The sequence below is a fragment of the Epargyreus clarus genome, unplaced genomic scaffold (genome assembly GCF_041222505.1).
Source record: "Epargyreus clarus isolate Ecla_fem2 unplaced genomic scaffold, WU_Ecla_fem_2.2 ptg000033l, whole genome shotgun sequence".
Lineage (NCBI taxonomy): Eukaryota > Metazoa > Arthropoda > Insecta > Lepidoptera > Hesperiidae > Epargyreus > Epargyreus clarus.
Genome location: NW_027332238.1, coordinates 2,194,018 through 2,208,513, shown reverse-complemented (window position 1 = coordinate 2,208,513; position 14,496 = coordinate 2,194,018). Strand labels below are relative to the sequence as shown.

The 14,496-nt window shown below is 36.7% G+C and overlaps 1 long non-coding RNA gene across 1 annotated transcript; it reads right to left on the bottom strand.

Moving 5' to 3' along the window:
• Nucleotides 1-2,098: 2,098 nt before the first annotated feature.
• LOC140755635 (uncharacterized) lies at nucleotides 2,099-12,449 on the bottom strand. Its single transcript, XR_012103815.1, has 6 exons — nucleotides 12,356-12,449; nucleotides 11,240-11,291; nucleotides 9,506-9,526; nucleotides 5,558-5,590; nucleotides 3,332-3,355; nucleotides 2,099-2,225 (listed from the first exon to the last, which is right to left on the bottom strand). It is a non-coding gene; the product is annotated as an uncharacterized LOC140755635 (long non-coding RNA).
• Nucleotides 12,450-14,496: the final 2,047 nt, after the last annotated feature.

Genomic DNA, 14,496 nt, shown 5'->3' with positions numbered 1-14,496 from the left:
CCAGCAAAAGCAAAAGACGGAAGCAGAGCGTCAATGGTAATGGATTTTTCCTATGAGTCGAGTACATATTAGCTTTTTATTATTTTGAATTTTGTAATTACGTTCTACTTCAGAAAGATGGTCGAAAACCTCCCTCCCTGGACCCTTCCTCACTTAGCTCTGATTCACTCTATATCTTCTTTTTAGGGTTCCGTACCCAATGGGTAAAAACGGAACCCTATTTCTAAGACTTCGCCTGTCTGTCCGTCTGTCTGTCTGTCACAGGGCTATATCTCTGGAACCGTAATAGATAGACACATGCAATTTTTACAGGGGATGCATAACGGTGGCCTCTATAACAACAAATACTAAAAATAAAATAAAGTCTCCATATAACAAACCAATTTTTCGCCATTTTTCGATCTAACTGTTAAACCGTACTAGGAAGACGGTTAAATTTTTTACAATCCGTTTACTACTATAACTGGTATTATAATAAATACAAATAACAACCACAAATCATATTTTAATAAAGTTATTTTAATTTTATTTTAAGTTGTTTACGTATCACTCATCATCACCCCAACGCCATCTATTTTTGTGTCATATAACTATGTATTGTTCAAAATTTACGTATCATTCATCATCGTCCTAACGCCATCTATTGTTGTTTCATATAACTAAGTCTGTAATCTAATAATTGTTGAAAATATTAAAATGAATAAAATAAGTAAAAAATAATGAATGGTGGTACGGAAGCCTGCAGTGCGAGTTCGACTCGTACTTGGCGAATTATTTATACAATTTTCGATATTGTAAATTTATATGGATATATCGGATAAAAATGACCAAAAATTCGATATATCGAAAAAAACGTATCGATATTTTTTCAACATCCCTAAGAACTATTATTAAATGGGTTCGAATCGATGTCTCGAAATCGATACACAAAAAATCAAGGCCTACAGAATCGATTTTCCAAAAATTTAAACGACAGAGGACAAGGAAGATATATGTGGTATTGGAATCAATTACGAGAAAAGTAACTAGCTGGCTGGACTCAAGTCGATAGGGAATATGCACATTTTTCATTTATTATTTTAAAGCACTGATCACTTCGTTTTAACATAGTAACAAATATTAACAATGTTATTAGTGTTCGAAATATTTTTTAAAAATTATTTAAAGTATCGATAAAATTTGACACATTTGAACGCTGCCATTTTTCGCGCCATTTGAATGACGTCACGGAGCGTGATTCATGTTGATATTGTTGAAAACTGTATGTACATAAAGTTATTATTTAAGGTTTTCAGGTTTCATCGCTATTTACATCATGGGAAGGCTAAATAACCACTTTATAGATATTTCCAAGAGTTATTGTGCAAAACCACTATTACTTTTTTGTTGCAAAAGATGTGAAAATGCAAAAAAAATGGTGCAAGATTATAGAAAACAGATAAAGTATCTCCAAAATCACACTAACATTTTCATTTACTGTAACCAACAATAATTTTAGGTAAATAATTTTAAAAGATTGCATAGAATGATAGGTGAACGTCAACACCATTTGAGTTATGATCAGTTAAATATTTCTGAATTGAACTATGCATAAAAACCATTTATTCATTTTTGCATATTTTGGTAAATTGCGCTATGACAAAACTAGTTTCAATCATTGTTCTTGATTATTCCTAATAATACTATATAGATAGAACCCTGAGACAGACGGACAGAGAGCGAACTCTTAGTAATAGGGTTCCGTTCTACTCTTTGGGTACGGAACCCTAGAAATGGTGGTAAGGAACCCTTTGTTTATACTTTATACCTAACGCTTTAACGCTTTCTACACTCACAGCCCCACACTAGGATTCCCTGTATCGTGGGTGCAATGGACACACACAGAGACAGATACACAAACACCCAGACCCAGAAACAGAAATCTAAATTCATCATTTAGAAATCTGTCTGGCCGGGGATCGAACCCGGGACCCTCTGCGCGTCAGACCGGCATGGTGACCGCTCCGCCACGCGGGTCGTCATACATAACCTACATAACATAACGTAAAACACATATAAAATAAATTGTGTTATTATAAAGGATTTTAGAAAAAAACACTTGTAACTGCCATTAAGTTTATTCAAATAATACAATTAATATTACTGATACAATTCTCAGATACGCCGTGTGACATGATAAAATAGCTTCTTTCAAACCGTTGTTTTACCCCCTTGTTACTGAGTTCCTGAAAATAGTAAATATAAATTTTGAAGGTGGTAGAAACCTCTGTGGTTCCACTCCGGCGCCACCACCGCCACATCTATTTCTGTTAAGTAAGTAAGTAGTGTTAAGCGCTACTGTGTTCTGGTTTGAAGGGTGTGGTAAGGGAGACAGACTTTTCCGAGGCGTTCCAGCTTAGTCCTCAGGGGTAGCGGCGCATCTGTGGCCGAACTCAGGAAGGACTACTAACCAAGGCCGGCTACAGTGCCGTTAACAATACCTAAAAATTATAAAGAATAAAATAAAATAAAACGATTTCTACACTCACAGCCCCACACTGGTATTCCCTGTATCGTGGAGGCTATGAACACACAGAGACAAATACACAAACGCCAAGACATAGAAACAGAAACCTAAATTCAGATGTCTGTCTGGCCGGGGATCGAACCCGAGACCCTCTGCGCGTCAGACCGGAATGGTGACCGCCCCGACACGCGGTATTTTGAAATACGATATTACGATACGATACGATACGATATTTTGAAAAAATACTTTGAAATATACGTATACTTTATCATAATAGTAGCTGACCGGGCAAACGTTATGTTACCATATTAATAAAAAAATGTTAAGGGTGAACTACCCTTATCACTTAGGGGTATGAAAAATAGATAGTAGCCGATTCTCAGACCTACTGAATATGCATGTAAAATTTGGTGAACATCGGTAAAGCCGTTTCGGAGGAGTAGGGTAGAAAAATTGTGACACAAGAATTTTATATATAAGATGATATAGATTGACTGCTTAAACCTTAAGCTGAGGTTGGAAATTGATGCGCTACGCTAATGATTTGGAAAGCCTCAGATAACTTTGTCTACCTTACCACACCCTTCAAAACAGTCTTGAAATATTTCGACCCCTCACCACGGGTTTACAAAATGATATTTTATCGCTAATAATTTTAATAGTGGAAACTGTTTATTCTTCTGTTTGTGTCTCTGAACCATTTAACTATGTTATATAGCATGAATTGTTTGTTTCCCAAATAAATAAATAAATAAAAATTAGAATTACCAAAGGATAGAAGAAAATAAAAGCTAGTTAAATTATATACAGAGCTTAGTAACTTACGTAAAGTCCCATTGATGAAGCTTTCTGAAAAGATTATTATTAATTATGTTATCGTCGTTAATAAGAAGCTTGGATATTAACGATATCACATTTTTATAACGTTACATTAAAGTAATATGTGACTCATTTAATACTACAGTTAAAAAACAGATGCGGGTAGGTGAAGTGGGGACGACACCATGGCGGCGCTCGAATTAACAGAGAGCGACATTCTGGTCGGAGACTTCAGCAAGAGCAGTCGAATAACGGAGATACTTGTGTAGTTATAATACTTCTAATCACTAGTGTGAACTTACTTACGTATAATTGTTATATCGTTACTCTGTACCGTTTATGTGACTATATTATTACATGACTTCAAGACCTTCAAGATGACTTTGATTTCAATTATTATAAAATCAAAAGCTAGTCTGTTCAAGATTATAGCCTATGTTATGCCTCCCATACCATACACCGTGCACCGGAGATGTCTATCTGTACCCTTACCATGAGTTTTCAAAACATCCCACAATTTTACGTTACGTTTACTCAATCCATTATTCTGTTCCGTTTGCTCAGTAGACTGAGTAAACGTAACAATAAGTAAGTGCTCAAGTCTTTTTGTCTACCCCACATCATCGCACAAAAGAGAGACAAAATATAAAGCGCTATTTGTCAATTTAGACGTTTAATGTTACGTTACTGACACTATAGTTCTGATACAATCCGCTAGGGGCGCTGATTGGAAATTTTATGGTACGTACAAATGTACAAATACGTAAACAAATACCAAAACAGTCATATTTGTCAAAACGTAAAAACTCATGGTAAGGGTATTGTTCAGGCCATACAAATTCCAATCAGCGCCCCTAGCGGATTGTATCAGAACTATAGTGTTAGTAACGTAACAAATTTCTAAATTGACATAATGGCGCTTCATGTTTTGTCTCTCTTTTTTGCGACCGGTGCAAGATTAAAAATTAATTCTTTCGTACGATGCGTCATAGTCTTCAATAGACGCAATCGCAACAGAACTGTAGGACTACCATGAGTTTACAAAAGTATTACTCGCTAGCGACTGCGTAAAATAAATGTATGAAAAATTGTACAGCGCCTCTGGTGGTTACTCGTAGAACTAAAATCCGTAGTGACGTAACTCGATACGTAAAAAACCTATCGAAATCAAATCGCTAGCGAATGTCATTATGATCTATTGCCATACAAATTCGGTCCCATGAGTCATTAATTTGACAGACGTTGTCAAGAAATACCGTAACGATAGTAGTTATGTTATTCACTAGCAAAATGACAATAGTTTTCTATTTACCATTTCTATAGTGGCGTTTCTATGCCAACTCATGGTAGTGCTACTGAACATCGTACGGTATACTGGAACGTCCTAACTCCTAACACACGCTACGGAGGTGCGGTTGACCAGTACCCTTACCATGAGTTTTTACGTTTTGACAAATATGACAAATGACATGACAAATATGTTTTGGTATTTGTTTACGTATTTGCCCATACAATTTCCAATCAGCGCCCCTAGCGGATTGTATCAGAACTATAGTGTCAGTAACGTAACATTAAACGTCTAAATTGACAAATAGCGCTTTATATTTTGTCTCTCTTTTGTGCGAAGATGTGGGGTAGACAAAAAGACTTGAGCACTTACTTATTGTTACGTTTACTCAGTCTACTGAGCAAACGGAACAGAATAATGGATTGAGTAAACGTAACGTAAAATTGTAGGATGTTTTGAAAACTCATGGTAAGGGTACAGGTAAACCAGGCAGGTATTCTGTCCGGTAGACAGTAGTGTATGGCTTACATTACTCCCACAATTTAGACGAATCACACGATGTTAAAATACGATAAGCCGATGTTAAAATTTAAAGGTGGTAGAACCCTTTGTGGTTCGACTCCGGCGGCACCACCGTCACACCTATTTCTACCTAATAACAGCAGTGTTAGGCGCTGCTGTGTTCCGGTTTGAAGGGTGTGGTAAGGGAGACAGACTTTTCCGAGGCGTTCCAGCTTAGTCCTCAGGGGTAGCGGCGCATCTGTGGCCGACCTCAGGTAGGAATATCTAATCCTATCTGGGGTTGATTACAGATGTCCATGGGCGGCAGTAGCCACTTACCATCAGGTGGACTGCATGCTTGTCTGCTATTCTTATATTATAAAAAAAAAAAGTATACTTGTATAATACTGTTGCGAAACTGCGGGTGAACGTTAGTTACTTACGTATAATAGCATCGACATTTCTCGTCGCGGGACCTGAAAAAAAAATTGTCATGAAGTATAATAAAAAACAAAAGCTAGATTCCTCGAGATAATAGTCCATGTTACTCCCACAATTTAGACGATTCAAACGACCCCACTTAAATAAAGCAAACAATATTTGAATATTTATCTTTTATAGACACTATAAATTAAATTAATTATTAGACTTTCAAAATGCTCATCGAGCTACTTAATAGCGTTATTGTCTATTATTTGCCATGTGCTATGTTCACTTTTTAACCTACTTCAAAAAGGAGGTGGTTATCAATTCGGCCGGTATCTGTTTTTTTTCTATGTATGTACACGAATTACTCCGCCGTTAGTGGACCGATTTTTATAATTCTTTTTTTATTGTATAGAGACGAGTTGGAAGTTGGTCCCATTTAAATATGGTTAGGATCCATCGATGGGTTCTGAAGAAAATGAGAGGAACTCCTCCACCCATGTAAATATAATAGCCATAACTTCGCCGTTTAAGAACCTATTTTAATACCTTTAATTTCGTGTGTGGACAATTGCTACAAGTTGGTCCCATTTAAATATGACGAGTATCAGAATGGGTTCTGGAGACAAAATATGTAACTCCTCAACCGATGAGTATAATTGGGTTGTGTTTGAAGATATTTGGTGTAGGTTCTAATGAAATTGCAAAACCAGTTTATCATTGACTATTTAACGGTCTGATAATGTGGCTCGGAGTCAAAATATGTAACTCCTCAACCGATGGGTATAATTGAGTTGTGTTTGAAGATATATGGTGTAGGTTCTAGTGAAATTGCAAAGCCAGTTCATCATTGACAATTTATTTAGGTTAGGTTGGAACATATAAGACAATATAAAACTAAGCGAGCAGGGTGCCGCAGCGCCCTGCGAGCGAGCGGTTTCAATAAATGTAAATTCAGACCTTACTTTAATTCGTGATCAAGTTTATACTATTTTATATTGTATTAATATGAATATTATTATGTCATCACAAAAAAGGGTGAAAATTTTTTTTAACAAAAAATACAACCGACTTCTATGTCACTACAAAGTAAAAAATAATTCAAATAAATGTTGGTTTAGTACATATTTCTGAAGGCGGCGCTCATATTAGACACGCTGTTTACGCCGTTATCCAACGAAATATATAGAGCGCCGACTTCAGAACTATGTACTAAACCAACATTTACGAGTATTTGAATTATTTTTTACTTTGTAGTGACATAGAAGTCGGTTGTATTTTTTTGTTAAAAATGTTATCCTTACTAATATTATAAATTCGAAAGTAACTCTGTCTGTCTGTCTGGTTGTCTTTTCTTCACGCCTAAACCACTGAACCGATTTTAATGAAATTTGTACAAAGATAGTCTGCGACCCGAGAAAGGACATAGGATAGTTTTTATCCCGGAAATCCCACGGGAACTAGGAATGGCGATTTAAGATCGATTAATCGGAGAATCAATCTTTTGGTCCAAAACCGATTATTTTAATCGATATTAGTAAGGATTGAATCGTTAACTTTGCATTTGATCAAGTGATGATCTTTAGCAAAGTTCTTGTCCATGAGCCCACGAAGGTTTCAGAGTTGGTACGACAAATTTTCGCCAGATGGCGCCACTGGTATTCCAATGAAGGTACGAATTTTCAGTTTTATGTATGTTAGTATGTCATATTATTTTCTTTTAAACGCGGGCGAAGCCGCGGGCAAAAACTAGTTCTCTATATTTTAGACGATTCAAACGACCCCACTTAAATAAAGCAAACAATATTTGAATATTTATCTTTTATAGACACTATAAATTAAATTAATTATTAGACTTTCAAAATGCTCATCGAGCTACTTAATAGCGTTATTGTCTATTATTTGCCATGTGCTATGTTCACTTTTTAACCTACTTCAAAAAGGAGGTGGTTATCAATTCGGCCGGTATCTGTTTTTTTTCTATGTATGTACACGAATTACTCCGCCGTTAGTGGACCGATTTTTATAATTCTTTTTTTATTGTATAGAGACGAGTTGGAAGTTGGTCCCATTTAAATATGGTTAGGATCCATCGATGGGTTCTGAAGAAAATGAGAGGAACTCCTCCACCCATGTAAATATAATAGCCATAACTTCGCCGTTTAAGAACCTATTTTAATACCTTTAATTTCGTGTGTGGACAATTGCTACAAGTTGGTCCCATTTAAATATGACGAGTATCAGAATGGGTTCTGGAGACAAAATATGTAACTCCTCAACCGATGAGTATAATTGGGTTGTGTTTGAAGATATTTGGTGTAGGTTCTAATGAAATTGCAAAACCAGTTTATCATTGACTATTTAACGGTCTGATAATGTGGCTCGGAGTCAAAATATGTAACTCCTCAACCGATGGGTATAATTGAGTTGTGTTTGAAGATATATGGTGTAGGTTCTAGTGAAATTGCAAAGCCAGTTCATCATTGACAATTTATTTAGGTTAGGTTGGAACATATAAGACAATATAAAACTAAGCGAGCAGGGTGCCGCAGCGCCCTGCGAGCGAGCGGTTTCAATAAATGTAAATTCAGACCTTACTTTAATTCGTGATCAAGTTTATACTATTTTATATTGTATTAATATGAATATTATTATGTCATCACAAAAAAGGGTGAAAATTTTTTTTAACAAAAAATACAACCGACTTCTATGTCACTACAAAGTAAAAAATAATTCAAATAAATGTTGGTTTAGTACATATTTCTGAAGGCGGCGCTCATATTAGACACGCTGTTTACGCCGTTATCCAACGAAATATATAGAGCGCCGACTTCAGAACTATGTACTAAACCAACATTTACGAGTATTTGAATTATTTTTTACTTTGTAGTGACATAGAAGTCGGTTGTATTTTTTTGTTAAAAATGTTATCCTTACTAATATTATAAATTCGAAAGTAACTCTGTCTGTCTGTCTGGTTGTCTTTTCTTCACGCCTAAACCACTGAACCGATTTTAATGAAATTTGTACAAAGATAGTCTGCGACCCGAGAAAGGACATAGGATAGTTTTTATCCCGGAAATCCCACGGGAACTAGGAATGGCGATTTAAGATCGATTAATCGGAGAATCAATCTTTTGGTCCAAAACCGATTATTTTAATCGATATTAGTAAGGATTGAATCGTTAACTTTGCATTTGATCAAGTGATGATCTTTAGCAAAGTTCTTGTCCATGAGCCCACGAAGGTTTCAGAGTTGGTACGACAAATTTTCGCCAGATGGCGCCACTGGTATTCCAATGAAGGTACGAATTTTCAGTTTTATGTATGTTAGTATGTCATATTATTTTCTTTTAAACGCGGGCGAAGCCGCGGGCAAAAACTAGTTCTCTATATTTTATAGAGCATTAACAAATAAAAAAATAATAATTTTGAGTAGTGTCATTATAAAAATGCAGAGGGAGAGCATTTGTTAAGCAAAACTTACAAAGTAAGTCTTTTTTTCATGTTTTCTTTTTTCGTTAAAATATGTTTACATTATTACTATAATATCTTCTTCTCTTATTATAAATACGTAACTGATGTATGTATATATTCACTTTTTGTTGAAATTGTTGAAATAAAGAAGGAATATTATGCCTGTGTATGAAGATCGCCCTCCCTAGTTCCCGTGGAATTTCCGGGATAAAAAATATCCTATGTCCTTTCTCAGGCTTTAGAATATCTTTGTACAAAGTTACATTAAAATCGGTTCAGTGATTTAGGCGTGAAGAAGAGACAAACAGACAGACAGACAAAAAGAGTTACTTTCGGATTTATAATATTATTAAAGATACTGTACACACTACGGCGCACTGGAGATGTCTAGCTGTTCAGGTAATAATCTCTGAAAAATATCGAAACCACAGTACAAGTATACTTGTATAATACTGTGGCGAAACTGCGGGTAAACGTTAGTTACTTACGGAAATAATTATCCACGGGACCTGAAAAAAAAAGTATAATAAAAAACAAAAGCTAGATGCCTCAAGATTAAAGCCCATGTTACTCCCACAATTTAGACGACACAAACGACACCACTTTAATAAGTCAAACAATATTTGAATATTCATCTTTTATAGAAACTATAAATTAAATTAATTATTAGACTTTCAAAATGCTCATCAAGCTACTTAATAGCGTTATTGTCTATTATTTGCCATGCGATTGCGAAGGTGGTAGAACCCTTTGTAGTTCGACTCCGGCGGCACCACCGCCACACCTATTTCTATCTAATAACATCAGTGTTAGGCGCTGCTTTGTTCCGGTATGAAGGGTTTGGTAAGGGAGACAGACTTTTCCGAGGCGTCCCAGCTTAGTCCTCAGGGGTAGCGGCGCATCTGTGGCCGACCTCAGGTGAGAATATCTGGGGTTGATTACAGATGTCCATGGGCGGTAGTAGCCACTTACCATCAGGTGGACTGCATGCTCGTCTGCTACTTCTATATTATAAAAAAAAAAATTGCCATGTTTTATGTTCACTTTTGATAATGATTTCTTTGCATGACATTTAGCTCCAATTATTATGTTATGTTCTGTTTTGTTCAACGAGAATAGCTTTTGCTAAATTATCATTCGTATGTAATTTTCCTTAGTCCCATCCATTTATTTATGAATCCAGGTATTTTGCTCGGTAAAACATCGAAATACTAATATTTAAGAAAAGAAACAAATCATGATGGTACCTCCTACTACAGATACTATATAATTGCATTATATCTATCTACCTACCTACCTATTATATATATTCTTATGGATCAAAAGAGGATTTTATTAAAAAAAAATAATTCAAAAACAATCTACCCGACTTATATTTATAAAACACAACTAATTAATTTGAAGCAATTACAATCAACCTGCACTAATCATTAAATATAACACTTAAATGAAATAACTGTCCCTAAGACAACCGTCACACTCGAACGCCACGCACAGAATGAAAACGAGACTCAGTTCGGTCTTGCTTTTATAGGCGCATACTAGGTACCGATGGAGGGGTACTTGGGTTCGGTAAGAATATCTATTCGTATGCATATCCACTGATATCCGAGGTAATCCGTAAAGGGTTCCATCACTTCTTCATTACTTAGGGCTCGAACACAAAACTGCGATGCGACGCGATGCGAATTCGCAACGCAGAAAATTGCGATGCGAATTGCTGCGATGCGATATCGTGCGGCGTAGCGTCTCTCAGGGTGACCAACAACAACAACCACTGTGCGATGCGAATCAATTCGCAAGTTCTTGCGATGCGTCGAGGGAGCTCGCAGATTTTTGCGATGCGACGTCGCATCGCAGTTTTGTGTACGAACCCTTAAACTTGATTATGTGTGTGCAATCCCTACATATTATAGTAAAAATTGAATTGATGTTTTTATTTATTTTTTTTTTCTTCTTAGCTTTATGTTATTTTTTGTCTTTCCGTTATATTTCTTTTGTGTTGCAATTTACCTGAATAAAAATGTTTCTTTCTTTCTTTCTTTCTTTCAATTCCAAGAAGTCCAAGGTTCCAGTCCCAAACACGCACCTCAGATTTTTAAGTTATTCTTACAAATTAATGATCTCTTACTTTAACGGTTAAGAAAAACCTAAGGTAATGGACAACATGACGATGAAAGATTACTAACAACTTCATTAAAATTAAAAATTAAAATAAATACCAGCTAGCACTTGTTGGGATGAAGGCGATATCTGGATGAAGGCGATGAGGACCTGAAAGAATAATTAAATAGTGTATTTATATGAATATAAATAAATAAGTTAGGATTAAAGCTACTTCGCAACAATCGGCTACCAGTATGTATGATGGTAGAGTCCGCGACAAACTTCTAGTCCGCTCTGAATATAGAAATGAGTCGCGTTGCAACAGAAAATTGTAGATATTAGCGGGACGAAGACAGCGCGGGACCCCCCGGTACCCTCCGCTGCCCGCTCTCGCCCGCGGAGACAGCGCAGTTAGTGTACCCTTACGTTGCTACGGAGTATATGCTTTAGAATTGTGTAGCTCGCGAGTGAGTGATATAAAAGATATATATCTTCACCAAAGAGCTAATCACTCATCAACTCCGACGGATTTGAATTATATCTTTATATCCGCATCACATGGTTTAGTTCATAGATTCAAACGATTCCGGATATAAGATCTTCTTCAACTCAACAGTGTTATACTAGCTCGCGAGTGAGCGATGAGTCAAATGAGCGACTGACTGAGAGTGAGTAGTGAGCCTGATTCGAGTCAAATGCGTTGATTGAGATATATAACGGTTACGGTTACGTATTAAACACTAAATTAAAATATTTTATTGCTAAGAACATGGAAACCGGGATATACAAATAGCGTTGGCTGTGATAATTCATATATAATTTCTTGCCAGTTTTGTATTAATTATAGGAATCAAAAATGTTGTCAAAACATTTTGATCTGATTCTCTGATATACTGATATAAAATGTCGCGTATCTTTACAGAGCTACTGAGCTAAAGTGAGCTATTGAGCTAAAAGAGTGATATATATCACTGAGTTCAAAAGATATATATCACTCTTTTCACTTTAGTGATACATTTTGCGCAACTCTAATATGCTTGTAGTTGTGTTCGACCGCATTGGCTCTCTGACTACACCTCGCAATGAGTTCAGAGCGGACTAGAAGCTGGCCTACCTCAGATGGGAATATAATCCTATCTGGGGTTGATTGCAGTTGTCCATGGACAGCAGTTGCCAATTACCATCAGGTGGACTGCATGCTCGTTCATTACTTGTAATATAAAATAACTTACGGCAAAAAAACAGGCGGCGATGTACAGTTTCATGATGGCGATCACACAAAATAAATTTCATACAAAATCAATTTGACCATTTTTTGAATAAAACGCCGTTTTATAGGTTTAAAACAATGGTGGATTGAAACAGCTGTGTAAATATCCCAAATAAACATCTTTGGTCAATATTATTTATGTTATAAGTATTAGAAACAATATTGTTTGTCCGTCTTAATATGTTTGTCCGTATTAATAGAGAAAAGTGGTTTTCAACGTACCGTCATCAATCCATTACTGTCCCACTGGGAACGGGTCTCCTTGAATGAGAAGGATTAGGCCATAGTCCACCACGCTGGCTAAGTGCGTATTGGTAGACTTCGCAAACCTTTGAGATTTTTATAAATCTCTCAGATATGCACTAGAATAGGGCTACGGTATCCCCTGCCTGTCGTAAGAGGCGACTGAAAGGGGCCTTTGCGGCAAAAGTGGGAGCTCGAACGGTCCAGTAAGCGACCCCGGGAAGGACGGCGGTATGTGTGGTCGCATACCGTCGTGAACACCAGATGGTTTGGGAGGAGCGAAAACTGCTCTCCCAGGGCAGATCCCGATCGGGGCATCGTCTTGGAGGACTCCGGTTGTGTTCCGTCGGAGATCCCGGAGTTCTCCAACAAGCGATGAGGTCGGCCACCGGGGGGGGTTTTAGTGCGGTAAAAATCCCACATAACTCGACGTCGCTCCCACGTCGTCGGGTACCTTTTGAAGGTTTCCCCCTCGTTAAAAAAAATGGTTTCCTCGCGATGGTTTTACCGTTCAAGCAAGACGTTCAAGTTTCCTCGATGACAAAAAAAGGTGTGGCGGTGGTGCCGTCGGAGTCGAACCACAAAGAGTTCGACTACCTTCAAAGCCCGCATCTATTAATGATACAGACGTAGTCGCACATAAAACTAGTGCACATAAACAGAATTAATAATTTAAATGAACAATATAACTTATTATTGAAATTAAGTGCCGTGTTTTATTATACGCAGCTCTTAAGGAGAATATTCGACTGGAATGCGAAGTGTTACCGGCGGAAATATTAAGGAATTTCGTAGAAAATACGAGTATGATAAAACGGGCGCAAATTTGTGTCAACGCTGGTGGAAGACACTTCACAGATATCACATTTTCTTTTTAACAAAAAAAAAAAGTTACAAGCCCTGGTAAAGATTTCTATAACTCAAAGTCACTTTTTTTTATTCAGTACAAAAGTTATTCAAAAACAAAATAGGGTGATTAGTTTTGCGCCACCCTATACAGGGTGTCCCGTAAGTACCACGACAAACTTGGGGAGAACATAGGTGAGGGTCTGACCTCTCTGGGAAAAAAAATACCTTAGTAAAAGTGTCACCGTTTTTGCACTATCAATTGTTTTAGATTTTTTGAGAAATTCAGCCCTCTTCATCTTCGTTCGTTAACTGCGTGTACAAATTTGATGATGCAGTGTTTAGTTTTTCTGTTAAATACTATCAGATAGTTGGTCTATCATATTGAAATGTAAATTGGTTAAAAATGTAAAGGAACCATGAAAAAAATAGAGATATATTTAGATTTTAATTTTTATACTATTTTTCCCTCAAGTTTGACTCGTCGCGGTGAAAAAAAAATGTGCTTACGGGACACCCTGTATATCTGTTATAACAGCAAAGTTATACTTTACCGAGGCGTTCTAAACTTCTAACTTAGTCCCCAGAGGTAGCAATGCTTCTGTGGCCGGCCTCAGATACGAATCTAATCTTATCTAAACTTTATTACAGATCGGCGGTAGCACAGTAAAAATATGGAACAGTATGGAAACTCCCTACAAAGCCAAAATTGTTAAAGTCTTGACTACGTCCCAAGTTTGGCGCGGACTCTACTACAATAAATTATGCCTGAAGTAGGTATGTGCCTTAACGATCTCCGAGACCAGAAAACAACTGAATTATGTACTTAGTGGTGTAGACACAGGTGTGGCATTGAAGCTTGAATTGTTTTTCCGTATAATTTTATTTTTGTGTTATTTTCTTCACCCTTTTAAATGATGACATACTAACGTTTATATAAATATAAAATTGTATAAACGTGATTATGAATAAAGGTAAAGTCAGGATTGTACCCACCCGCTCGCAGGGCGCTGC